The sequence below is a fragment of the Miscanthus floridulus genome, chromosome 18, assembly GCF_019320115.1.
Source record: "Miscanthus floridulus cultivar M001 chromosome 18, ASM1932011v1, whole genome shotgun sequence".
NCBI lineage: Eukaryota > Viridiplantae > Streptophyta > Magnoliopsida > Poales > Poaceae > Miscanthus > Miscanthus floridulus.
The window spans coordinates 51,599,639-51,627,120 of record NC_089597.1 but is presented as its reverse complement, the minus strand read 5'-3'; the positions used below and the strand labels follow the sequence as shown (position 1 = coordinate 51,627,120).

At 49.1% G+C, this 27,482-nt stretch overlaps 1 pseudogene; it reads left to right on the top strand.

The window, feature by feature from the left end:
* The first annotated feature begins 130 nt into the window (after nt 1–130).
* On the top strand, nt 131–26,948 carry LOC136523830 (uncharacterized; annotated as a pseudogene).
* The last annotated feature ends 534 nt before the right edge of the window (nt 26,949–27,482 follow it).

The window sequence follows — 27,482 nt, the reverse complement described above, 5'->3', positions numbered from 1 at the left end:
AATCGTGCCAAGAGAGTCTCATCTCCATGAAACTCATTTCGTCTCTCTCTTCATTAAAACATTGTCATGTCATCAAAAATAAATATATGACATGTTATTAAATGCAAATAAAACTCTTATGAAACTGCCACTGAGATTGGCCTTAACGGTAAAGGAGGATAACTTTTTTTCCCTAACAAACAAGGAACCCTTATTATGGTTAAAAAAAGGAACCCTTAGGCCCACTAAAAATTTGTTACCAGCCCAATCTAGCCCATTCATGGGCATAGCACTAGTACCCCAACGCCCCAACGGTCCAACACAAGCGAGGCGGTTAGATATTTCCTCGAGCCCCAGCCGGCCGCCGCCTCTCCCTCCCATAGCTCGGCCGCCGCCTCCTGCTCCTTCCTCGGCACCCCTCACCTCGCAATCCACTCCCACCTGAACCTAAAACCCTAGCTAAACCTAACCCGAAAGAAATAATGGCCCTCCTCGCTTGAGCGCGCTCGCGCCCGCCCCTTTAATGCCATCAGGGGTGGATCTAAAGGGGGCTGGGGGCGCTCCAGCCCCCCTATAGCTGGTGCATCAATGGAAATATGGGGAGGGTGAGGGAGAAGAAGAGGTGGAGGAAAGAAGAAAAATGGAGAGAGAGAGGAAGAAGAAGAGACCAGTCTCCTTCAATCATGTTCTGTATCCGTCACTGCTGGCGATGGCACTCTAGCTCGACCTCCTCCTCCCGTACGGCTACGGCCAGCGACACCGCGCCGTCACCCACGCGCTATTGCCGCCGCCGCCGCTCGCAATGGTGAGTGGCTCTCTGCCCTCCTCATTCTGATGAGAATTTATCACGTCCGGAAGTGTCTGGGGTGCATGGTGGTGCGGCGTGAACGCTACCTGTTCGCCGTTTTGAGCCACAGACAAAGCCTCGTTCCTTTTTCTTTCAAAAAAAAAATGTGGCTTTGCGAAACAGCAAGGTTCTGTCGGGAGCTATGACATGGCGCATATCAATATATTATCCCCTGGTTACTGAGAAAGACATTCTTTGCCATTGCACAACAATCTGCAAGTCTGATTTGCAAGCAATAAAACATACCAGATACCATCAACCACCATTGTGTCAATCACCTTATCTTTCTTTTGTTTCATCTACTTTCTTAAAGAATTATTCAACTAAGAACATTTACTGAATATGGGATTTAAGTTAAAATGAAGCTCCTATTTTCCCTTTGATGGCGAATGTATATGAAGATAGTAATGGCTTTTGCCCTTTGCCGTTCTGTCATTCTTTCTTTTTCACGTGATCATGAGGATGGGAGGGAATGATTTTTTCATGATTCTACCTGTTATAATTTGGTATAATATTTCATTTGAGTTGACTTTGCTACCAGGGAGGGTCACAGTGAGCCCACCAGCAACTCTGTTGCTCGGCCAGTGGACCACGGTGCTTCGCGTGGCGCTTGTGAGACCGGGCCGGACAGCGTTGTCCCTGCAAGCGGTGGCCAGCGACACCAACGACGAAGGCGTCTCGGGAGGTTGGCACGGGCTGCTCCGACGGCGCCGAGCGAAGCCTCTGCCGCCGCTGCTTCCTGCTTTCCTGAGCGGGACCCGCTGCTCTTGGAGCCCTGCGCGGGTGCGGGGCCTCCCACGTGGGTTGATCCGATGCTGGAGGAGCTCATCGCCTCGCTCGTCGCGAGCCAGCCAGCGGGACCAACAACACCTTGGTGCCCTACTACTCCGGCGGGCGCCTCCCTAGCGACGGATTCGCCCCCGTTGTCGCCTGAGCTGGAGATGCCGCAAGTCACGCCTCCACGGGTGGGATAGCACGACGTTGTGGATCAGGCGTCCGCTTCTACACCAACGCGGGTTGGCCATCCGGGCGTCGACAACGCGGCGCCGCCCGTATCGATGGCCGAGTCCCTGTTGGCACAATTGGAGGTGTGGCTATGCATCCCGCTTGAGCCCCCGTTGCTCAGCAAGCCGAGGCTGAGAAGGTCCAGGACACCTTCAATGGTGATGTCGGTGCGTCAGAGTGGGAGGCTGGCTGCTAAGACCAAGGCCTCCAACCCGACTGTCCAAGCACAAAATGTGCTCAAACAAAAGCTGGGGATCACAGATATGCCGCAGGGTCTGAACCCTATGGCTTTGGACAGTATCAAGGCCTTCTTCGCTGCGCTGTTGTCGTCATCCAAACAAGAGGCCCTTTAGACGCTCTTCGCTCCAGACTTCGATCCGGTTGCCATGGAGCTGAACCTCACTGGCTTCGAGCATGACGCTCTTTAGCCGCTGAGCGCAGGGCCTGCTGGGTTTGGCCTTGATGCTTGATCCTTCTCTTGGTCGCTAAGTATTTTCTTTTGTAAATCACAACTGTGTGATCTCTGTCAGTGTTTGGCTCGGTAATCATAAATTACCGTCCTAGGTTTAATTTGTAAAACTCTCATTCTGCTTAATGAATACCGTGCCAATAGCATGTTCGAGAAAAAAGGGTTGTGCTTGTTTTTATGTGTTGTCTATTTATTTCCTTTACAGCTTCAATTCGAGGTGTTTCAGAGATATTCTTCCACACCCTGGCCCTTTTTACCATTCCGCCCTTGTAAATGTGCGGGGTTGCATTCCGGGGCAATTCAACAAGGAAAATAGCTTCAAGAACTAATTTTGGGGTTGCCTTACAGCCCAAAAGTAGTGCCTTTTTTAGTCCTGGGCTCTTTGGCAACCGTAGTTCTGTATGTTTCAGAGACACAGACAGCTATGAAATTGCTTTAAAGGCTAATAATATTGGTAATTCACGACCATTCTCAACTACATGCAGTAAAAAGCTAAGGTTTCTTATTAAAAATAAGACTTCATTCAGTAATCTAAATATGAGAAGGGAAGACCGAAGTGTTGCACATAGTTTATTTCATAGATCTGAGAAACGCCAAAGCACATTAGCTACGTGTAGCACCATTGCTGACGAGGCTTCAACATCTACTAGTAACAGCGCCAAGAGTGTTACTGATGCTAAGACTGACACTGCCAAGAGGAAGAGTTCAAGAGGAAGTAAAAAGGAAGCTGATGGAGATATGAAAGAAAAGGAAGTACATACCAAGAAAAAGATGTATCTGCTAGAACTCGTGAAGCTGCAACAAAGACGACTGAGAGTACTAGTGCGAACCAAGAAAACAAGAAGACTGATAATTGTAAATCAAAAAAGGGTGCTGATAGTTCTAAAGAGAAAAAAGTGGATAATAGGTCAAAGTCAAAAGCAAAGGTTTCTGCTGCTTCTTCTGTACCTTCTGAAGCTGAGATTTGTATGAAATCCTCTATTGATGGTTCTGGTATTGAGAAAAAGCCACTGGTGCCATTGTATCCTCCCAGAGCCAAATCAGTTGTGGTTGTGGAATCAGCCACGAAAGCAAAAGTCATTCAGAATTACCTTGGGGACATGTATGAAGTGTTACCAAGCTATGGTCATGTGAGAGATTTATCAGGTAGATCAAAATCTGTCCGCCCTGATGATGACTTCAGCATGGTCTGGGAGGTGCCTGCTGCTGCCTGGACACACCTTAAGAGCATTAAAGTTGCACTGAAAGGGTATGTTTTTCGTAGCGTGTAGTATGGATACATTTTTTCTGTTCACATAAAACATACATATGCTTTGATTACGCATGTTCTCCTGTATAAAACAGTTTCACATTTTTTTGTCAAAGCTTTATAAGCATTAGCTTCCCTTCTAATTACAGAGACAAAGAAACACAAAATCAAATAGACCTATCATTATAGAAGTAATTGCTGTAATGTTCGATAGGTTTGCATGGATGTTTGTCTCCATGATGTTTTATTGTATTCAACAATGGATTCCAATCCGCATAATTCTGCAAGTTAGTCAATGGTGGTAGGCTAGAAAATATGGAAAACATCAGTAGTTGGTTCATTTGGTGATATAGTTTCTAAGCTTTCCCTGCAGATAGTTTGAGTATTCAAGTTTCTTATTTTGTTGCAGATAATTTGAGTGTTTATGTTTCTTATTTTTATGTTCTTCTACGTAGAAGTATCACTATTGTCATTTGTGTATGCTGACACATTATTGTTTTGATCGTAGTATTACTGTCATCAGTTACTGCTGTAATATACTTGAGTATTATTTGTTGGTGAGATTGTTTTGTAACTTTGATACATGTTATACTTTAATAATGGTGTCGGTGCAAAAAGTGACCAACACGTAAATATTTGTAGTTTTGCCGTACGTTGTGATCAGATGTGGCCTAGCACTCAATGACACAGGGTTTATACTGGTTCAGACAACGTGCACTACGTCCAGTTTGAGTCGGTCGGTGACTTTATTCCTGAGCCTATGTGCTCGAAGTTTGCTGTGGGGTTACAAACGAGAGGGAGAAAGATGGGAGTGCAAGAGGTCCAGTCGGACTCCGGACTGAAGGGCCGAAAGTGACGGGAGCTCCTACGTGCGCTAAGTATTCGAGCGTGCGCTCTGTGTAGCTTTAAAGTGTCTAACGCTAGCAGAGGGTGAATCGATCGTTGGTTGTTCGAATTGCTCGAGAGTCGTTGGGGTATTGTTCATCGATCCTCCTTGTTGGGAGAGAGCGCATCCCCTTTTATAGATGAAGGGGACTGCCTTACAAGCGAGAGAGAGAGAGAGTACGTATGTTACTAAGTCTTGTTGCCCACACCGTCGGGTACAAGATGATGGTAGGCGCCCACAATACTGTCTGTGTCAGACGCATGTGGGAGGTTTTACCGCATTCACCATGTATGGCAAATGACGGCGCCCACAACACTGTCGATGCCCGGAGGCATGTGGGGGGGGGGGGGGGTTACTGTATTTGCCTGGTATGAGAATTGATGGCGCCCACAACACTATAGGGCAAATGTCGGCGCCCACAACACTACTTGGGTTCTGACACGTCTGGAAGATTGCAGGGCACCCTCCTGACATGTCCTGTCGGTACTGTCCTGCAGGTGTATAGGGTACTGTCCTGCAGGTGCACAGGGTATGGTCCTTGGTACTGCTTTTGACTTGAGTGTCCTGCCTTACTTGCCCTGTTCGTTTCCTAGGTTCTCACCGAGCGGGCGTCCCCGGTCGGTTGGTCCTAGTCGGCTCTGACTGCGCCAGTCGGAGGAGAGCTATAAGCAGAGGTTCGGTGCATCTTCGGTCGGAGACGTGGGTCGGAGTCAGAAGTGAGCGTCGTTCCTCCTTAGCCAGGCCTTTCGGTCGGAGAGGCGGGCTGGAGTCGGAAGCGAGGCCGTCCGGTTGGAGAGGCGGGCCAAAGTCGGAAGCGAGGCCTTCTGGTCGGAGGGGCGGGCCGGAGTCGGAGGTGAGCGAGCGTCGCTCCTCCTCGGACAGGCCTTCCGGTCAGAGATTGGATCGCCCTTCTGGCCTGTCGTTAGGTTTTTGGGCCGGCCCAGGAGTTGTGCGTCGTTTGCAACGTCGTCTGCTGGGCCAAGCCTTTGCTAGGAAGCAGGACCATGAGGGACCCCAGGTTTATGAATCCAACAGGAGCCCCCGAGCCCTTGGGTGATTCGGGTAGAATCGTCTAGGGCGTTTTTAGTGTTGCCAGTGGGGGAATTTTTTGTTTCGATAGCGGGTGCGCGCGAGTGCACCCGCGGGTGTAGCCCTCGAGCCCCCGGGTGATCTGGGCAGAATCGCCTGGGGTTTTTGTCAGTGGGCATGAGTGTGTGCACCTTGGTGGGCGTAACTTCCTCTTTCCAGTTTCTGACCCATCGTTTCTAGGAGCGTGGTCCCAGGCATTTGGTCACGGCCGAGGGACTAGGCGAGATGGAGTTGCCAACCAAGGTGTCGGGCATGCCAAGGGATCGGACGAGACAGACTCATGGACCTAGGTGTTGGGCGCAGCTGAGGGATCGGGCAAGATGGACTCACAAACCCAGGCGTCGGACATGCCGAGGGATCGGGCGAGTTGGAGTTGTGGATCCAGGCGCTGGGCGCAACAAGGGATCGGGTGAGTCGGAGTCATGGATCCAGGCGTCGGACGTGCCGAGGGATCGGGCGAGTCAGAGTCACGGATCCAGGCGTTGGGAGCAACAAGGGATCGGACGAGTCAGAGTCGTAGACCCAGGCATCGGGCACAGCCATGGGACAGTCGAGGGATCGAGCGAGACGGACTCATGGGCGAGTTGGAGTCACGGATCCAGGCGCTGGGCGCAAACGGGGGATCGAGCGAGTCAGAGTCGTGGATCCAGGTGTCGGACGAGCCGAGGGATCAGACGAGATAGACTCGTAGACCCAGGCATTGGGCGCAGCTGAGGGATCGGGCGAGATGGACTCGCGGACCCAAGCGTCGAACATATCGAGGGATCGGGCGAGTAGGAGTTGCAGATCCAGGAGCTGGGCGCAATGAGAGATCGGGCGAGTCAGACTCATGGATTCCGACATCGGACGGGCCGAGGGATCGGGCGAGACGGACTCGCAGACCCAGGCGTCGGGCACAGCTGAGGGATCAGGCGAGATGAACTCATGGACCCAGGCGCTAGGCGCAACGAGGGATCGAGCGAGTCAGAGTCGTGGATCCAGGCGCTGGGCGTAAGGGCGCAATGAGGGATCAGGCGAGTCGGAGTTGCGGATCCAGGCGCTGGGCACAACAAGGGATCAGGTGAGTTGAAGTTGCGGATCCAGGTGCTGGGCGCAACGAGGGATCGGTCGAGACAAACTCGTGGACCCAGGCATCGGGCGCAGCTAAGGGATCGGGCGATACGGACTTGCGGATCTAGGCGCTACGCACAACGAGGGATCGGGTGAGTTGGAGTCGCGGATCCAGGCACTGGGCGCAATGAGGGATCGAGCGAGTCAGAGTCATGGATCCAGGCGTCGGATGTGCCATGGGATCGGGCGAGACAGAGTCACGGATCTAGGCACTGGGCGCAATGAGGGATCAGGCGAGAGAGACTCGCGGACCCAGGCGTCGGACGTACCGAGGGATCAGGCGAGTCGGAGTCGCAAATCCAGGCGCTAGGCGCAATGAGGGATCGAGCGACTTGGAGTCACGAATCTAGGCGTCAGTGAGGTCATGCCGAGGTGTTTTGGGCATCCTAAGCCCTCGAGCCCTATTGGGCTTGGTTGGGGTCGTTTGAGTTTCATGCATTACCCCGTCCGCGGTTTTCTAAACCAGAGGGGCTAAGCTAATGTTGCTTGCCTCGATGGCTCGAGTGACGGCTCGGTGAGCTCGCTAACGGGCACGTTCGAGTAAAATCCGGGTCCGTCGTTCGTGATGGGGTCGGCATAGCCCTCATGTGGCTTTCCGCTACTCCTTAACCCACGTCCCGATAGATGCCTGGGTCATTTCGGAGACCGACCCAGGTGGCCCACTGGCCTCCCCTCGATGGAGATTCTGTGGGCATGGCTTGAGGTTAGGATCGAACGAGAAGGTCGAGATGACCCTGTCTGCCTTGGAGCAGACTGGGCGAGGGCCGCTGGGGCTCATCTACATTTTCTCCCCTAGCTCTGTTTGATGCGGGGCAGCCTCGAGCCCTTTGTGGACCGGCCTTCGAACCCTGGTCAGTCGTTGCTCATGTCGAATGAGGCAACTGTCGATTCATGATGCAACATGGAGCGTTGTGATGCATTTAACTGCATATGCAATGCTTCGGATGTATGAAATGAATGAATGCGTGCATGGATGAATATGTGAATGCGTGTATGAGAATGGATGAATGAATGTTTATGTATTTAGAAAATCAAACAAAGTAAGGGGGACTGGTAATGTTATCTTAATGACTCGAGTGACGGGGTTTGAGGAGCTCCTATCGGATATGTCCGACCAGGATCCGAGCTCGTCGTTCGTGATGAAGTCGGCATGACCAACATGGGGCGTCCCTCTGCTCCTTACCTGTCTCTCGGTATTCGCCTGAGCCGTCCAATCAACTCAGGAAGCCCATTGGTCTCTTCTGGGCGGAGATCCCATAGTTGGGCCTTTCTAAGTCCCGCCTGGGAAGGCGGAGGGCCGCCTGGGGGTGGTTGCGTCTTGTTTCCTACGCCCAGCGTGCGGTAGTGGTGGGCCATGCCCAGGCCACGTCTTGTCTAACTTGGCGCCGTCTCGTCGGGCAGGGTGCGTCCCGTCGTATCCCATCCGCATTGAATGGGGGAAGGGAGAGGGTTTCTCGCCCCAATCCTTTGCCTTTCCTCAACTGCTATGCCTCTTTAAATAGGGGAAGGGAAAGGGCTTTCGTCCCATTCCTTTGCCTATTCCCCATCTCCCGCCTCTCCTCCTTCTCGCCAAGAGCATTCATGTGCCGCGGTGGTTCCTAGGAGAAAAAAGGGTAGAGCGAGGGAGAGGAGAAACTTACAGATCCGTTCATGAATCCAGAGCGCAATGTCTAGTTGGAGGTCATCCATTGTGAGCGAGTCGGTGCTGGTTGCCTTCACCGAGAAGGGGGTGCTGCCACCGAGGGAGGTGGCGTATTGGATCCTATGCGGGCTCCTTAATGAGTGGAGCCTAGAGCTATAGCACCTCAATCTGACTGGGGTGCTGCGCGTCGCCGACTTCGTCACCATCTATGAGGCCTTCTTCAGGATGGAGCCGTACGTGGATTCTTTCTGGCGGATCTTCACCGAGCGAGCCTTGTCGGAGGGGAAGCTGCCTAGGACCGCGCCGGTGGGGGGTTTCACCCCTACAGCTGCTCAGGTTGGCCAGTTCATAAAGTTTGATGAGATGTCAGAGACATCCTCTAGCCATGGCGGCCATATTACGGTAGGCAGCGTCCCTGTCCAGGAGTTGCCCTATCTATATGGGAAAGTCTGGAGCTCCATGTTCTTCTGCTGAGCATCTATGGGTGCAACGCCTTTGAGGTACCCGTTGCGCTCGCCGAAGTCGAGGGAGCGGAACCAGGCGGGGCCCTTGCAGTGGTGGTTATGTCTGGTGGCAGTAAACGCTCTTGGATGATGCTCATGAACTTATGAACTTGTTGCGGTACTTGGTGCCTGCCGCTGAAAGACACCTAGACCTGGACTTTGCCGCTATCTGCAGAGGGTACGCCGACGACTGGAGCGCGGACGCCATCTATGTGCTCGGGGAAAGCTTGCTGCCACACACACAGTTTGGTGGCCAAGCAAGTCTTCGCATAGTGGGTGATGGAGGCTCGCCGTGAGCGTGGCTGAAGGCATGCATCAAGAAGACATCACCCAGCCTGCGGATGGAGTGGAGGTCGGGTCAAAAGCTCCGTCCGAGCTGAGCATTGCCCCATCAGAGGGCGAGCAGCCTTTATCTTCGCGCGGTCGTGTCGTCGGCCGATGCCACCGAGCGGCCACAATAGAAGTAGCCAACAGATGTAAAAGTTTAAGTTCGTGGGGGAGCCCCCGTGTGAGCAGTTGTATTGACAAATACATCAATTTTCGTTTTGTGATGAATTACTTCATTCGGGGAAGCTTGTCCCGTCCGTTCCTTATTTTTACCTTAGCATAGCTTTGTTTTTATTCTTTCTTTTTTGCACCTACCCGTTCGTCCCGTAGGCTGGAACCTTAAGAGCCCAGGCGTGGCCCGCGAGGCTCAGCTGCTCGTAACCGTAGGTAGAGGCGGGGTGCGATCGGTCGGAATGTTGAAGAAAAGTTATGTAAGGTAATTAAAGGAACAGACTACCCTTTCATGCGGGTAGAAAGGTATTTACCATATGATAGTAAATAAAAAGAGAGGTGGTACCGCACCACCGTGGAGCCCCCGAGCGACCCGAGCCAAAAGTGTTCGGGCCGGGGTGCTCTGTAGGAGCGAACGTTGAATGAAAAAATGGTACGACCGAATTTTTAGGGAAGAAACGATGTAACTGTTCGATGTTCCAAGTGTTGGTGAGAACGTCGCCGTTGTCGTCCTTCAGTTGGTAGGCGCTCGGTCAGATCACTTCGATCACCATACAGGGTCGATCCCCACCACCTTAGTTTCCTCGAGTGGGCGGAAGGTAGTCAAAGAGGTTGGCTTGTTGCAGTCCAGGACTGCTAGGGTCAACAACTCCTCGAGCCGTGGGAGCTCGGAAGAGTTGATGACGGCAGTGGCGAGCTCGTAATGCTCACGATCGCACGTGAAGGCGTGCGAGAAGGTGCTACCCACAGTGATGAACCATTCGGTCCTGGCATCTTCAGCTTTAGGTAGGTGTAGTTGGGGACCACCACGAACTTGGCGTAGCATAGCCGCCCTAAGATGGCGTGGTAAGACCCCGAGAAGTCCACCACCTCAAAGGTGAGCACCTCTGAGTCAAAGTTGGCTCGGTCGCCAAACGTGACGGGCAGGTCGATCTGCTCGAGTGGGTATGCCTATGCTCCTAGGATCACGCCATGGAAGGGAGAGCTCTGACTAAGGATGCGCATGACATCGAGGGTGTCGACTTAGAGGATGTTGAGGCCACTGCCTCCATCCATTAGCACCTTGGTGAGGTGCTTCTTGTGGACGATGGGGTCGATGATGAGTGGGTAGTGACCTAGTCTAGCGACGTGGGAGGGATGGTCCCTCTGATCAAAGGTGATCGGAGATTCCGACCAGCGAAGGAAGGAGGGGACGTCCGTTTCAGCGATGCACGCTTCTCGGTAGCGCACTTTGTGCTGGCGCATGGAGTAGACGGCATCAGATCCCCCAAAGATCATGATGCATTCCTTGGGGTTAGGGAAGCCATCGCCATCCTTGCCCATCGCGCCTCCTTTCTTGGCTACCGCCTCCTTGACTTTTCCTTCTTTTGGCTCGCCTGCCTGTCGTAGGAAACGCTTGAGGAGCTCGCAGGCCTTGTAGAGGTGCTTGACGGGGTAAGCGTGGTTGGTGCATGGGCTATCCATGAGCTTGTCGAAGTGGTCAGGCAGACTCTACAGGGGTTGCTTGCCTACCCACCAACATAGAGTTGGCCGGCCGGCGCCGATCCTTCTTGTTCTTTTTGCCCCTCTGCGTGGAGGGGCCCTCGTCTTAGTCCTCGCGCTTGGCCTTGCCTTTGTCCTGGCCTTCGTTGAAGACCGCTCCGACTGCCTCCTCGCCAGAGGCATGGTTTTTGGCGACGTCGAGGAGGTCGCGGATGGTATAGGGCTTCAGGCAGCCAAGCTTGTGGATTAGGGACTCGCAGGTTGTCCCAGAGAGGAATGCGCTGATGACGTCCGCGTCGATGACATCAGGTAGGGAGTTGCACCGCTTTGAGAACCTATGGATGTAATCTCGTAGGGACTTGCTGGGCTCCTGCTGGTAGCTCTTAAGGTCCCAGGAGTTTCTAGGGTGGACATATGTCCCCTAGAAATTTCTAACGAAGATCCTCTTGAGGTCTGCCCAGTCGCGGATGCTGTCGTGCGGGAGGAATTTGAGCCATGCTCGAACATGTTCTCCCACGTAGATGGGGAGGTACTGAATGATGAAGTGATCATCATCCACTCCCCCGGTTCGGTAGGCGAGCCAAAAGTCTTTGAGCCATATACCGGGATTCGTCTCCCCCATACATTTGGCGATGTTGGTCGGCGGTCGGAAGCGCTGTGGGAACGGCGCTCTCTAGATGCACCGGCCAAAGGCCCATGGTCCCGGGCCATCTGGGCTGGGACTTCGGTCATTGGGTTGGTGACCACGCCTTGGGAGTGTTTCACCGGTCCCCTCGATGGTCCGGCCGGAGCCTGTGTCATCTGCTCTCACCGCCGCCTGATGGATGTCATCATCATGCCGGACCCAATGCCGGTTGCTGATGACGCTGTGAGCATCTTGGTTTGGCTCGAGGCGTTCGCGCATAGGTGGTCGGTGTGGAGCGGGTGTCGGGTCAGTCTGTGGCGCAGCTGCGCCCTCCTATTTCGCGCCTGGTGGCTACAATGACGAGCGGATAAGCGATTCGTCCGTTGCATCCCCACTCCCCTAGTGGAGAGAGAGGCCGTGAGTCGGTGGCGCGATGTGGAGCTCTCTGCCTGTTGAATGGTGGTGGTTTCCACCAGTGCCTGGAGGTTCCCATGGATCGCCTGTTCATGGGGGTTGTCTGGCTCGGGAAGGCCACGTAGGAGCATCGCCGCCATGGTGTTGTTCTGGCTAGCCCGAGCGAACTATGGGGGGTTGTTCCCCCCGTCGATTATGTTGCGCTAGACCTGGCGGGCGTGATCCGAGCGCCGCTCGCTGGGTTACGCGCACGGGGCGCATCATGCTGCACCGAGTGTGCCGGCATAGGTGGTGGCTGGTTCTACCGCCTTTGTCATAGCTCCTCACCATGCGCCTGGGCACACGTGAGGGCATCTGCGCGAGGGTCCAGAGGGATGTGGGTCTGAAGAGACTCCGCTACCACCGGCGGCTGTCCCGGGGCGTCCGCCATAGCGCACTCCCGAGACAGAGGGTGGCTAGGTGCCACGACATCGCCGATGCTAGAGCCGTCACTCTCAACATCGTCATCCATGAGGTCATGAAAAGAGGTAGGAGCATAGCTCGCCATCCCCATGAATTCAGATGTGAGAGGGGGTAGCGCCAGCATCCTTCAGAGCCCCCGGGCATATGCGTTAGCGGGGGACACAAGGCCGTAGGGGAACCGGTCACATGGCGGTCGCTGTAGGGGCAACGGGGTCCCTCCAGAGAATCGGTGGAAAATAGTAAAAAGCAAGTAAAGAACAAAGCGTACGTTACTCACAGTTGGGTTTGAGCCCAGCATGGGCTCAAAGCAAAGCACAGGTGCCTCGTCGTTGAAGTCGTCGGGACTCCCGGAGCCGACGGAGGACACGCCTTCTCCGACGGGCGCCGGAACAAGTGCCTCCTCGCGGAGGCGCAGCACGCCGAGCCGTTCGGCGACGAAGTCCAGGCTTCCGAAGAGGAAGGCCTGGGACGGCTCGAAGACGAGTGGAACCCACATCCCAATAGGTGAGAGTGCAGGAAACTCCAGTGAGCCGAAGCGAGTCGTATCGCTTGAGCCCGCCATGGTGAAGATGGCGGAAAGGTGGGCCATCCGATGACCAAAAGCATGAACGTACGGCGTCTTCCCCACGGATGGCGCCAACTGTCAGTGCAGAAAGTGACCAACACATAAATATTTGTAGTTGTGCTGTATGTTGTGATCGGATGTGGCCTAACACTCAGTGACACAGGGTTTATACTGGTTTAGGCAACGTGCCCTACGTCCAGTTTGAGTCGGTCGGTGACTTTATTCCTGAGCCCAGGTGCTCGAAGTTTGCTGTGGGGTTACAAACGAGAGGGAGAAAGATGGGGGGTGCAAGAGGTCCGGTCAGACTCCGGACAGAAGGGCCGAGAGTGACGGGAGCTCCTACGTGCGCTAAGTATTCGAGCGTGCGCTCTGTGTAGCTTTAGAGTGTCTAATGCTAGTAGAGGGTGAGTCGATCGTTGGTTGTTCGAATTGCTCGAGAGTCGTTGGGGGTGTTGTTCATCGATCCTCCTTGTTGGGAGAGAGCGCATCCCCTTTTATAGATGAAGGGGACGGCCTTATAAGCGAGAGAGAGAGTACGTATGCTACTAAGTCTTGTTGCCCACACCGTCGGGTACAAGATGATGGAGGCGCCCACAATACTGTCTGTGTCAGACGCATGTGGGAGGTTTTACCGCATTCACCATGTATGGCAAATGACGGCGCCCACAACACTGCTTGGGTTCTGACACGTCTGGAAGGTTGTAGGGCACCCTCCTGACATGTCATGTTGGTACTGTACGGTAGGTGTACAGGGTATGGTCCTGCAGGTGTATAGGGTACGGTCCTTGGTACTGCTTTTGACTTGAGTGTCCTACCTTACTTGCTCCGTTCGTTTCCTAGGTTCTCACCGAGCGGGCGTCCCCGATCGGTTGGTCCCAGTTGGCTCCGACTGCGCTAGTCGGAGAAGAGCTATAAGTAGAGGTTCAGTGCATCTCCAGTTGGAGATGCGGGTCGGAGTCGGAAGCGAGCGTCGTTCCTCCTTGGCCAGGCCTTCCGGTCGTTGAGGCGGGCTGGAGTCGGAAGTGAGGCCTTCCGGTCGGAGAGGCGGGCCGGAGTCGGAAGCGAGGCCTTCCGGTCGGAGGGGCGGTTCAGAGTCGGAGGCGAGCGAGCGCCGTTCCTCCTCGGCCAGGCCTTCCGGTCGGAGACTGGATTGCCCTTCTGGCCTGTCGTTAGGTTTTTGGGCCGGCCTAGGAGTTGTGCGTCGTTCGCAACGTCGTCTGCTGGGCCGAGCCTTTGCTGGGAAGCAGGTCCATGAGGGACCCCGGGTTTATGAACCCGACAAATGGTCTGCGGTTGACCAATATAGAAAAAACTATTGTGATGCTGGTTTGTATAGGTTTGTTTATTTTTATACTTGTATGTTCATCAAAATGGTAAAATGGCCTCAACTTTAGTTTGAACTGTATCTGAACATATCTTTTGGCCACGTCAACTGTGTAATCTAACCCTTTTCCCTAAGACCGGACTTCTGCTTATACTAGTGGTAGTTTATTAATTTGAATTCAACTAAGCTAATAGTATGAAAGGTAATAGTTCTACACACATATTGCTGATTGCTTTTACACCTTTTGTTGAGTTAATAACACATTGCTATTTTTTTTTTGCCAATGTTCTCTTTTCTCCAGAGCAGAAAATTTAATTCTTGCATCTGATCCTGATCGTGAAGGTGAAGCGATTGCTTGGCACATCAAAGAAATGCTTGAACAACAAGGTGCATTGGGCTATGATGTGACTGTTGCAAGAGTTGCTTTCCATGAAATAACTGAGGATGCAATAAAAAAGGCTTTAATGTCCCCGAGGTATATTGACATGGACTTAGTCAATGCTTATCTTGCACGCCGTTCCCTTAATTATCTAATTGGGTTTGGCATATCACCACTTTTGTGGCGGAAGTTGCCTGGTTGCCAATCAGCTGGACGGGTCCAATCTGCTGCTTTGGCCCTTGTCTGCGATTGAGAAGCTGAAATAGAACAGTTTAAGCCACAGGAGTACTGGACAGTACAGACAAATAGAGCAGTTTAAGCCACAGGAGTACTGGACAGTACAGACATACTTCAAAATGCAATCTGCAGATCCTTCAAATGGCACATGTATTCTATTCCGTATAAAGCATTTGAATTAAAAAAAAAACTAGATCAACTTTCCATATCCTCTCAAGAAGAAGAGCAAGCTATAGAAAAGAGGATTCATTCTTCTAAGTTTGAAGTTTTAGGTGTTAAAAGAAATAAAATTCAAAAGAATCCTCCAATGCCATATATTACATCCAGCCTTCAGCAGGATGCAGCAAACAAACTTCATTTTACTGCAGGGCATACCATGAAGGTTGTTTCTGCTAGACTCATTATGTATTGTATTTTTATGTCGGAGTCTGTTGGCTCATGTGACTCATTATATGACTGCAGATTGCCCAAAAGCTTTATGAGGGTATCAACCTTTCCTCAGAAGAAACAACTGGGTTAATAACATACATAAGAACTGTTGGATTCCATGTAAGTAACATCAGACATTTTGATGACACAAATAGGTTTACTGTTTATTGGTGCATATGTTCCACAACACTTGTTCCCTATGCTTTACTCTCTATTTTAAATTTTAGAATCATCATCTTCTTTGGTCATATGGTCTAAAGTTAGTGCATTTACTTTAAAATGATCAAAATTTTCCTGCTGCCTTCTGACTAAACCAGTGGGTAGGAAGCTGGACAGGAGGAACTTTAAATGATGCATTAAGTTGAGCAAAACTGCACTCCTTTTGCACAAGCTTCAAGAAAACTACACTTTTTCAGCTTCTATTCTGATTACTACATAAACACACATACGTTGGTACTTTGTTGAATATATTCTACATTAAGATGTTATTATCACGCTTTGAATAGTTTAAGGCTGCAAAGTGGACGGTTTAGGATTTAATAGTCAAAACTAATCTACTTAAATAGTTCATGTTTATAATATATTATTGTAACACCCTAAAAATTTGACCTAGTTTTAAAAATCACTAAAAATTTGAACTTTTTAAATTTTGCATAGGAGATAACACATATAGCTAACCTAAATAATTTTTACAAGTAAAATAACATAGGAACATAAAAATATATGTGTCCAACCTTGTGTGTGAATGCTTGCTTGACTTGTTGAACTTATGGTGGCACCCTTTTACACACATGCATTCAAATTTAAATTTGAAATCATTGAAACATATGCATATAGAGATAGGAAATAGAAAAGGAATTTGGAAATAGGAAAAGCCTCATGGGCTCATTCTCCTCCTCATCCTCCTTTCGGCCCGCAGCAGCAGCCCAGCCCTCCTCCCTCCTCCTTCCCTCCCGCGCGAGCCAACCCAGCAAGCCGCGGCCCAGCTCGGCCCGTCCTCGTCCGCTTCCCCCTCTCTCCCTCTCCCTCGCGCTGACGAACGGGCCCTGCCCGTCAGCTCCATCGCCTACCTCGCGGCCGGCAGCCGTACGCGGCACAGCGCCCGCCTCAACGCTCGCCAGCGCCACCCCGGTGCCAGCAGGACATCAACGGCGGCACGGCGACAGCGAGACCCCACGGTGCCCCTCTTTCTCTCCTCCTCCCTCTTCCCCCTCACTGTGAACGCGTCAACGGTCGGCGCCATGGTCGCCGCCATGCCGATCCACCAGAGTAGCCGCCACACCACAGCGCCAGCCATGGTGATGTGACTAGACGAGGTCAACGGTGTGGCCATGTGATTGATAAGGATGTCCGTGAGAAATATCTCGTCGTCGGGACATCGGCCTAGCTGGCTTATAAATAGGCTCGGCCGATAGAGCTCTCACCTCGCCCTCTCCACCACCAGCTCCGCGAGGGCGGGAACACCCCATCTCCCCCTCCTCTTCCCCTTTCCCCTCCTCTTTCCCCTCTTTTTCCACTTTTTCCTTTTCTGGAGTTCATTGGCGTCATCAGCGCCGCCCTCTCCTTCCATCTTCTCCACTGCGTCTCGGGCCGATTGGAGCGACCGGTGAGTCCCCAAGCCTCTCCTCTTCCTTATGTAGTAGCTAGTAGGTAGTTTAGGTCTCCATGTTGCGCTGTTCGCGTGAGCCCTGCTCTGCCGAGCCGCCATGGCCGTCGGCCATCACCAGCGAGGCCACCCCAGGGCACACCGTCACCCCCACTGCACTTCTTGTTCGCCCTCACACATATACACGCAGTTAGCTGAGTAGTATAGGGCCTCTAGGGCTGAGTCTAGTGCACAGTGCCGCCACGGGCGACCCCGCCACCGGTTGCAGTGTGACCCCGCATACCCTGTTCTCCCCTCATCCACCACTCCCGAGGACTAACGCCGCCGGCATAAGCCGCTTCGGCGAGCCCTGCTTCCCCTCCCCTACGTCATCACTGGCGTGGGCACCTCCATCCACCGCCGTTCCCCCTCCTCCCCTTTCTCTGTCTCCGCTAGGTGGGATCGGGAGGAAACGGCGTTGCCGTTCCCCCCTCCATCCCCGTCAGTCTCTCTCTCCCCTTCTTTCACCGACACGTGGGCCCACGGCTTAAACGCCACCGCCACCGTCACTGCTGACGTAAGCAGATGGCCCACCTATCACACACACACCTCACACACAGCGCGGGGTACGCTATAGAAAAATGTTGGGTACACCCGGCTAGTGTACACAGAGAGTTAGAAATGCATTTTCCTAGCTTAGAAAAATTCCCAGAAAATTTGTAAATAAACTAGATGCATTAGGGAAATTAACCATGTAGTTTGCACATATTTTCATGAATCAGAAAATGCATATAAAATTCCACCTAGTTAATTAGCTCTAGAATAAACTTCTAAAATACATAACTTTTAAAACCTAACTCCTTTTTGCATGAAACCACTTCTAAAATTCATCTAAAATCAAACCCTACCATTTGCACCTAGTGCCACCATATAGTTCTATGTTTTCTTTTGCCTTTTTCTTTTGCGTATAGCGGTAGTCTTATTCGACCGATACGTCCGACAGACGATGATAATCGTCAGGAGGACGAAGACCCGAATTTCGTAGACGTGCCAGAAAGTGTCAATGATTAAGGCAAGTCCTAGCTCCCCTCCCTACCATCTTGCTTTAAACCACCGAAATGCTAAAACATGACTGAGATTATTACCCTAGAAAATGAGCTCGGTTAATGCGATACGATTAAGATAAATGGTTATCTTGTTATTTTATGAGCTTCACACCATGACTAGATTTATGGACAATAATAGAACTTAAAACTTGTTAAACCTGAACTAAACCCCGACATGGGGCGAGTGGTGGTAAGCTATGGAGGTAGTTTATCATGGCAAGAATGCCTAGAGAGGATTCCTATGGGAGATACTTGCCTCGGTCATATAAGGACCGGTTCGTAGTCCCTCTCGCCTAGTGAGTTATTTTCGTACAGCCACATGTCTATATGGGTACGCTTGATCTCACACCTCGTTAGATAGAAGTATAATATCTACTAGGAGGCCTATGTAGGCAGCGAAATATTAGGAGCCGATACGGGGGATAGGTTTTCTTCCGTATCCGGTTGGCGTGGTTGCTATGTGATCCTCCACATTAAGCTTTTGGTTTTTAGGCTGCGTTCGAGCCACTATTTTCTTTGCCGTGTTCGAGCCATGTTTTTCTTTTGTGATGATTTGGTATCATCACATTTGGGGGGATTTAGTATCTTTCCGGTTTTGTGTCTCCAACCCCTGAGAAGCCCTAGTAGAGTTATATGGACATCTAAGGTCGCGTACATTCGGGTACGAGGTCTCGTTAGGTCTATTTCATCCACTGATCATGGATGAGGTTGCACCTATCATGTGGGGAAATTTGTACACCTCTGTAGAGTTTATTAAATCTATTCGAATAGCCACGTCCTTAGAATGGGCAAATGCTAGGATGTGATACTATGATTAGCTTTACTTTTATGTGTAATGAAACTGGTAATGGAATTGATGCTAACCCAGGTACTAGTGGGAATGGTAATACTCCGCTAGGACCCAACCCATAATTATAATCACCACTATACTTCTATTTCCACCCTATGGTTGGGACTTGCTGAGTATGTATGTACTCACCTGTTGTTGACTCACAGACCTCGACACAGAAGAAGACTATGACTTCGAAGATGAAGCGTACCACAAGGATTAGGTTTCCCGTAAGGAGATACGATTGTAGGAATGTGACATCAAGGCTAGGGTTTCGTCCGCACTCACGTTGCCTATGGAATAGGATGTCATTTCGTTGTGTTATAATTTCGCTTTAGAGACCACCAATAATGCCGTTTCACGGCCGTAGCCTTCCGCTAGCTATGTAGTCTATGACTATGCCCCTTGGGCCACTGTTGTAGACCTTATTTTAGTATCAATAAAGCTCAGAACCTTTTGTTATATATCTGTGTACCATCCCTGTGATTAGTGTGTATTTGTGCATGATCCTGGCGCAAATACGGATGCACTGAGGACTCTCAAATTGAGGGGCTGACAGAGTGGTATCAGAGCCAAGCTTGACCGTAGGACAAAGCCCTAGGATTGGAACATGCTAGATAGTTTTATAGCAATAGGAATAACCGCAAACCTAATTGTAGTAAAGGCAACAAACCCGTCTCATTGTCGCTTCTTGTTTTTGCTGCAAAATGTTCTAACCCTTGTGGTGGATTTTGCAGCAATGGACGACAAATGGGTTAGGTTGGACTGTCTGACCGCTGAAGGATTCCCACCACTCCTATGGGAGACACCACAGCGACTAGGTTACACCGAGGCACCGATGTACTACGGTCGTGAGTATGTCGAGGATGGTGTACCTAAGTGTGAGATTCGTGTGTGAATTCTAGAACATCCATCATGCCCAACATTTCAAACTCGATACCACACTGCCTATGGAAAAGAGTTGCAGGATACATGTCAAAAAGCAGTATGCCAGGCCCTTACAGAGTACTGTCAGATCTTTGAAGAATACATTGAGCACACTCCCGCTAGATTTTTTCTAGTGCCTAATCAGACCACCCCCACGTGGTGTGAGAAGGTACGAGCATTAGAGGAGATTGACCTGAAGACACCAGAGTACACAGCACTAACCACTGTCAAGTACCTACATGCACTTGACACCATCTACAAAAATCAGCAACAAGAGTTGTCAAGATGGATAGCTAAGGCGAAAGAGATTGGAAGTGAGTTACAAGACACCAACTGGGAGCTGTACCTAGTAAGACAAGAGAGAGCAATTCTAAAGAGCAAGCTAGATTCCTGTCACCAAGAGTTAAAGGAAGCCCTACAGCAATCACATGCAAAGAAGCGTTCAAAAAAGACAAAGAAAGGAAAATGGATCGTGATAGTAGGTCCACAAGATGGAATACCAGCATACGACCCACAAGACCCACACTACGAGCTGAATAGATACTTTCCAAAGGATTCATATTCTGACCAAGAGACCGTTGAAACACAGGAGTCCGTGGCAGACAATTTCACAAAAGCTGAGCCATCATGAGTCGCTTTAGGGCAGGATGATGATGGATATGCACAAGAGTTTTACATGCTGTGAGATGAGCAGTTGGCCTAGGAAAAGGGCAATTATGCACATTGGGACCAGTTCGCTGCTAGCTAGGTCCTTCCTCTCTATTTAGAGCGTGTGTGAGTCGGACCGAGTATAGGTGGGGCGTCGGACTGCACAAGGTTACTGTTCATGTAACCACACACAGTTGAAGGAGCGTAGGACTAGTTGAAGTAGTCCAATGCCTTGGCGTAGGACCAGTCCGATGCTTGTCTTTCGCTCTCTAGAGTTCTCAGTGTTGGTTTTCATGGACGTAGGACTATGGGTCAGACTAGTCTGACTGGGTTCCAAAGTAGTCCAACTTAGGCGTGGCATGGATCATTGGAGGCACCAACGGTCAATTTTGAAAGAAGTGACACGTGGAGATCATTGGTGGGTCGGACCAGTGGGTCGGACTGGTCCGACGGTCTCGACAGACTAGTCCTACGGTTGGTTTGTTGGCTATTTTTGTTGGCAACGGCTCCTTGAGCCAAGGGGGCTCTATAAATAGACTTGGACTGGCTCTAGCTCCCTCTCTTGCACATTTTCATCAGTGATACATCTTTGTGAGCCTAAGCAAACACCTCCCACTCATCTCTATCATTGATTCACCATCATAGTGAGATTGGGAGTGATTCCTAGTGCATTTGGTTGAGTGATTGCATCTAGTGGCACTTGGGGATCGTTGTGGCTGTGGATTTCCTGTTACTCTTGGTCGTTGCCTCCACCTAGACGGTTTGGAGCAGTGGAGGAGCATTGGCACGAGTTGGTGATTGTTCGTGGTCATCTCCCAGTGATTGTGAGGGCTCTTGTCCTTCCCCAACAGAGAGCCAAAAGATAGCTCTAGTGGATTGCTCGTGTCATTGCGTTACCTCACTTGTGGGTAGGTTCTTGTAGCGCCAAGTGTTGGCTAGGTGTGTGGTACCTATTAGCCACTGAACCACCAAGTGTTGGTCGACACAACGGGGATTAGTGTGCCGGTGAGCACATGAACCTTGGGAGAAAAATTGATTGTCTCTTGTGCATTGGAATTCTCCCGGTGAATGATTGGATATTCATTGTGATTGGTTCATCTCTCTTGCCACGACGGTATAATCACCTCACACTCTTGTATTTACTTTGTTTACATTCTTGTCTAGTCAAGCTCTTTAATGTAGTTAGTCTTTGAGAGCTTGTTAGTTTGGTTAGTGAGGCTTTTTAGTTAGTCTTTGAGAGCTCACTAACTTAGAGAGTAGTGACATCACATTTGTGTGACCATAGAGATTATAGCAACTAGAATTGTTGGTATAGGTGGCTTGCAACCCTTGTAGAGATAGAGCAAAATTGTATTTCACCATTTAGGTTACTGACCTTGTGCTCTAGTGACTTTGTAGAGAATTTTATAGGCTATTCACCCCCTCTAGCCATTTAGGACCTTTCAAGTGGTATTGGAGCCGTGGTCACCGTTTGATTGAAGGTTTAATAACCTTGGTGTCAAGATGGCTCAAGTTGTGTTTAATCATGTGGGGCAAACCACCATTCTTTGATGTCACATGCTATGATTATTGGAAGAGAAAGATCACTACTAGAAATATCCACTTCTATGATGAAAATCTTAATGACGATTCTAAAACTGTCATAGAATATCGCTTTTTATGACGAATATTTACGTTTCATCATAGATCTATGGTGACGATCCTCCAACCCTCCCTATCTATGACAAAATCATGCATTGTCACGTGAAAGCATCATAGAACAGCACATGTTCCATGACAAAAAAGCTTCACGCACCTATTCTTGCTCATCTATGACGATCCTCTTTAGAACTGTGATGACCAGGGCTTTGTCATTGAACTAATTACACATTTGTGATGAAGTTTTCGATCTGTAACGAACAACACATTGTCATAAATCTCCACATGGTCCTTTCTCCATTCGATGTGTACCTGTGGGACCTGCAGTTACTCATCCATGACACTTACAAATCATCATAAAAGTCTTCGCTCAATCTGTCTCCATCCGATGTGTACCTGAGGGACCCTTCTGCATCCAACCTATGGGACCAGACGTTCGAGGTGTACCTATGAGACCTGTAGTTGCTCATCCATGATGCTTGCAATTCGTCATAAAAGTCTCTGCTCGGTCCTTTCTCCATCTGACGTGTACCTGTGGGACCCTTCTGCATCCAACCTATGGGACCAGACGTCCGACGTGTACATATGGGACCTACAGTTACTCATCCGTGATGCCTGCAATTCATCATAAAAGTCTCTGCTCAGTCTTTTCTCCATTCGACGTGTACCTACGGGACCCTTCTGCATCTGATCTATGGGACCTAATGGCTTACGTGTCACGTCTACCTATGGGACCTTTCTCCATCTCCATCCGACCTGTGGGACCCGACGGCTTGCGTGTTAGTTGTACCATATGTGCTGTCGGGGTTTAATTTCTCATAAAGGGTTTGATTGCTGGGAGTCAAACGCGGGATCTGGATCCAGGAATGGAACGTCTTTACCATTGCGCTATACGCTCGGCTGTGCTGATATCTCTTTGGAGACGCTATAGTATCCTATTGGCTGTGTGGATGCCCTATAGGTTTGACCTAAATTGGATATCCCCTGCAAGTGGAAACAAATCTATGCCCGCTGGACTTGCGGCTGTGGCGAAGGCAGAGGATTCCCGGTCTGCTATGGTGGCTTAGGCGTCCTTTTGGTGGCATGGCGGCGCTCTCCCGGTGGAGCGTGGCGGCATTAGAGTCTGCATGAGCAGGTGTGTGCCACGGCAGAGGCGCCTTGCTACCGAGCCATGCCAGTTCGTAGAACAAAGGTATGAGTACCTTCTTCTATGATTATAGGACTGCATTTTCTGTACACGATAAAGTAAAGTACATATAAAGAAAGGATATTCTGTATGAATTTTAATTGAAATCAATGCTTTTGTCACGCTAAAATAGAAAACCTGACTGTCCCATAGTATGCTATGAACAAATGCATGGATTAGTGCTCTTGAACACTATATGCTTTGTTCTAATGCTAGTTTTGCCATTGTACACCCAATGGTCTAAACTCTAACGGACTTTGCGTACTTTTGCTACAGCAGATGGATAAATCTAGGATTCCTAATGGGAGACCATTCTCACTGACATTCATCATAGGAGTTGAAGAGTTCATGGATATGGTTAAACAAAAATACCTAGAGCAAAAGATCCCTTGCCCATGTACACATTGTCTTAACCAAGTGGTTAAAACTTGGTAGGAGGTGAAGGATGACTTACTTATACACAGAATGTCACCCACATACACCACATGGATTCATCATGGGGAAGAGGGAGGAGGTACTAACATTATAGAGCCATCAGATGTGCATGGATCTCATCATGATGGTAGGATTTAAGAGGAGGAAGAGCAGGAGGACAGCGACAATAACATATTACCGGATTTTGATGATTTATTGAAGAACCTATTGACATCTGAAGAGCAGGCTAGAAGAGTCCCAAAGTTTAAAATAGTGTTGGAGGATTTGAAGCAATCAGTTTCTTCTAGATCTACATTTTGAAGATTATCCTTCCTTGTTAGGTTGCTCTATATCAAGTCCCACTATCGAGTTAGCAACAACTATTTTGATGCACTATTGGCATTGCTGTCAGATGCATTCCCTAAGAGCAACATACCAAAATCATGTGAGGAGGCACACAAATATATTCGAGAATTGGGACATGGTTATGAAAGTATCCATGTGTGCAAGAACAACTGTGTGTTGTTTCGGGGTGATCGTGAGAAATTGGAAGTGTGCCCAAAATGCAAAGTATCTAGATGGGAGGATGCAAATGGTAGCAGGCAGGATCCTCATAAGGTCTTGAGGCATTTTCACTAATATCGAGGTTATAGAAGATCTTTGCTGCTCGAGGAACAGCAGCGGATGCTGAATGGCACGAGACTAAGCGAGAGAAGAATATCGGTGAAATAATCCATCTAGCTGATGGGGAGGCATGGCAGGACTTTGATAGAAAGCACAAATTTTTTGTAGATGATCCAAGGAACTTGAGGCTTGCCATTGCCACAGATGGTTTCAATCCATTGGGCAACTTTAGCTCGACATATAGTATGTGGCCTATTCTTGTAACGCCTCTGAACCTGCCACCATGGGAATGTGTGAACCCATCGAATTGCTATATGTCTCTACTGATCCCGGGCCCAACCTCTCTAGGAAATGATTTTGATGTATTCTTGGAGCCTCTTATAGACGAACTGCAAGAACTATGGAATGGTGTCAACATTTTTCATGTACTACATCCTGATAATAAGGAAGGCTTCACTCTGCATGTTGTCGTGCTTTGATGCATACACGATTTTCTAGCATTAAGCACCTTGTTAGGCCGAACTACAAAAGATTATTATGCATATATTTATTGTGACAAAAATCCATTGTCAAGGAGGCTAAGACATAAGCTAGGCTACCTTGGACACCATTGTTACCTTCCTAGGACTTACCCTTGGAGGAAGAGCTTGGATTTTGATGGAGAAACTGAGGACCGAGATGCGCTGGAAAAGTTCACCTTATAAGAGGTCCTTGAGGAACTCAAGAAGGGTAAGCATGGTGGGAAAAAAGAAATGAAAGTGTGGAGAGCCAATGATTTATAATTAAAAATCTGCTTGGTGGGGACTGTCGTGTTAGAAGGACCTATTGCTGCCACACAATCTTGATGTCATGCACATTGAGAAGAACATATGAAAACATTCTTTGACATTGCTGAAAGTGGAGGGCAAGACAAAGGACATAACGAACACTGGGCTAGATTTGCATGATATGAACATAAGGCCACAATATCAGGGCGTGTAGCAAGGCACCTCGCTTAAATTCCTGTAAGCTTTCTTTGTCATGAAGGAAAAACACAGAGCAGAATTTTGCAAGTTCCTTAAAGGTGTCAAGTTTCCAGATGGTTATGTAGCCAACCTAGCAAAATCCATAAGTGCAGATGGTACCAAGGTAGTTGGCAAGCTGAAAATGCATACTTGCCATGTCCTTCTCCGGAGGATCATACCTGCAGGCTTAAGATGTTTTGTTCCCAAAGATATATATGAAGCTATTTCAGAACTTGGGAACTTCTTCAGGCAACTGTGCAGTAGAACTCTGAGGAAAGAAGTCATGAAAAAGCTAAAACGTGACATCCCACTCATCTTATGCAAGCTTGAGAAGATTTTTCCACCAGCCTTTTTCTATGTTATGGTGCACTTGGCTGTCCATCTATTTGACGAGGCACTTCTTAGAGGGCCCATATAGTACGGATGGATGTACCCAATAGAACAATGACTAGGCATGTTGAAGAATTTCTTACGAAATAGGGCCAGGCCCGAAGGATCAATTGCGGAGGCTTATTTAGAAAGTGAGACATTGGCATTTTGGGAGAGGTTCATGGATGATGATGTTAAAACAAGATATAATCAGGACGACAATATGTCACATGATGGGCCAGTAGATGGTGACACCTCTATTTTCATACATGGTATCAAGCCCATTAGCAAGATTAAGGCAGTGAACATCGATGATATAGCCAAAATCAATAAGCTAGCTTGGTATGTGCTTAATAACTATGATGAGGTTGGACCATATGTGGAGTAAGTATGATTTTTTATATCCTGATTTGCTATTTCATATATTACGTACGAAATGTTACCAATAATAATGCTTATATGTGCTACATAATATATAAACAAATTTTAGAGGAAGAAGGGGCAAATGATGATGTTGATAGTAGGCTAGCAGTAGAGTTTCTAGCGTGGTTTAAGTTTCATGTGTGTGATTAGCATATTTTAGTTCTGTTAGGCCGATCATTGGTAGAATTATATGTTAACTTAGTGGTGACGGTGGTTTCATGTTTGTGTGCAGATCGAGAGGCTGCGTAGAGAGAAACCAACAGAGGTCAGTGAAGGTTTGTATGCACTGTCATGTGGTCCTGATACCAGAGTCCGGGTCTATGTAGCTTGTAGTATTAATGGAGTCAGGTATAACACTGTTGACCGCGAGAAATCCCTACGTACACAGAACAGAGACCACCATCACACATGAAGGCCAATCAGTGGAATTTTATGGTGTCCTTAGAGAAGTTATTCAGTTGATGTATAACTACAGCGTACAAAGCCATAGGACAGTGGTTCTTCTGCGCTGTGACTGGTACAATCTAGCTAGCAATACAAAGTTTGCTGGCATTGACAATGACGGACATTTCAAATCTGTCAACATTAAATCATTCTGGTACAAGCACGACCCTTACATTCTCGCGACACAGGCAAGTAATATTTTTTATCTGTAGGACACCTCCCTGGACAAAGATTGGTGGGTCGTGCAGAAGTTTGAACATAGGGATATGTATGATATGAATGAAATAGAGCATCAAGTGCACTAGGATGATAACTATTCTAACAATGAGCATGAAGTCCTGCTGGGTGATGGTGATCAGGTTATGCTCGAAGCTAGTCATGATGGAGAAGGCACTGTCATTGAAGCCAATTTAGAAGACCTTCTAAGAGATAAGATGGAAGCAGTTGGCACACTTGAAGGCAGCGAGGATGAAGATGATACTAGAAACCAATATTGCAGTGATGACAGTAACTGTGGCGGCAGAGATCACATGTCTAGAGATGACGATGACTTGTAGGAGATTTCATGTATAATCTTTAGGAAAACATGTATTGTAAAACTGCACTTTGCTTTGGATTTCTGGCTTTGTATTCTGAACATGTTCGGTATGCTCTATTCTTATAAACTTGTGCTTCAACAGATGCATAGGCTTTGTCCACCGGGGTTAGTACTGCACTATGCGGACTGTCTATTGGGTACATGACTATTCCATTCAACTGCAACTAGTACATGTTATAGGTTCATATACACTGCATAAGCCATTGACATAAAGCATTCCTTTCACATAGCATGCTTCAACAACTACGACGAGATCATTAATCAGTTCGACCAGCATGCCAAGTAAGTATACTGATATGTGTCTCGTTTACTAAACTGAGGCACAAAGCAACCCTTGCGCGGTTACCAATAGTGAACTGAATGCAGGAGGAAAGCCTCTGTAGTTATTTCACTCCAAAAATGCAGTCACAATAGTCGAGGGGCAGACTGCAGAGTGAAGAGGAGTTGCTTTTGTAAGGAATTTCTCTTGGTTGGTTTTTGCAGAGGCATGCAA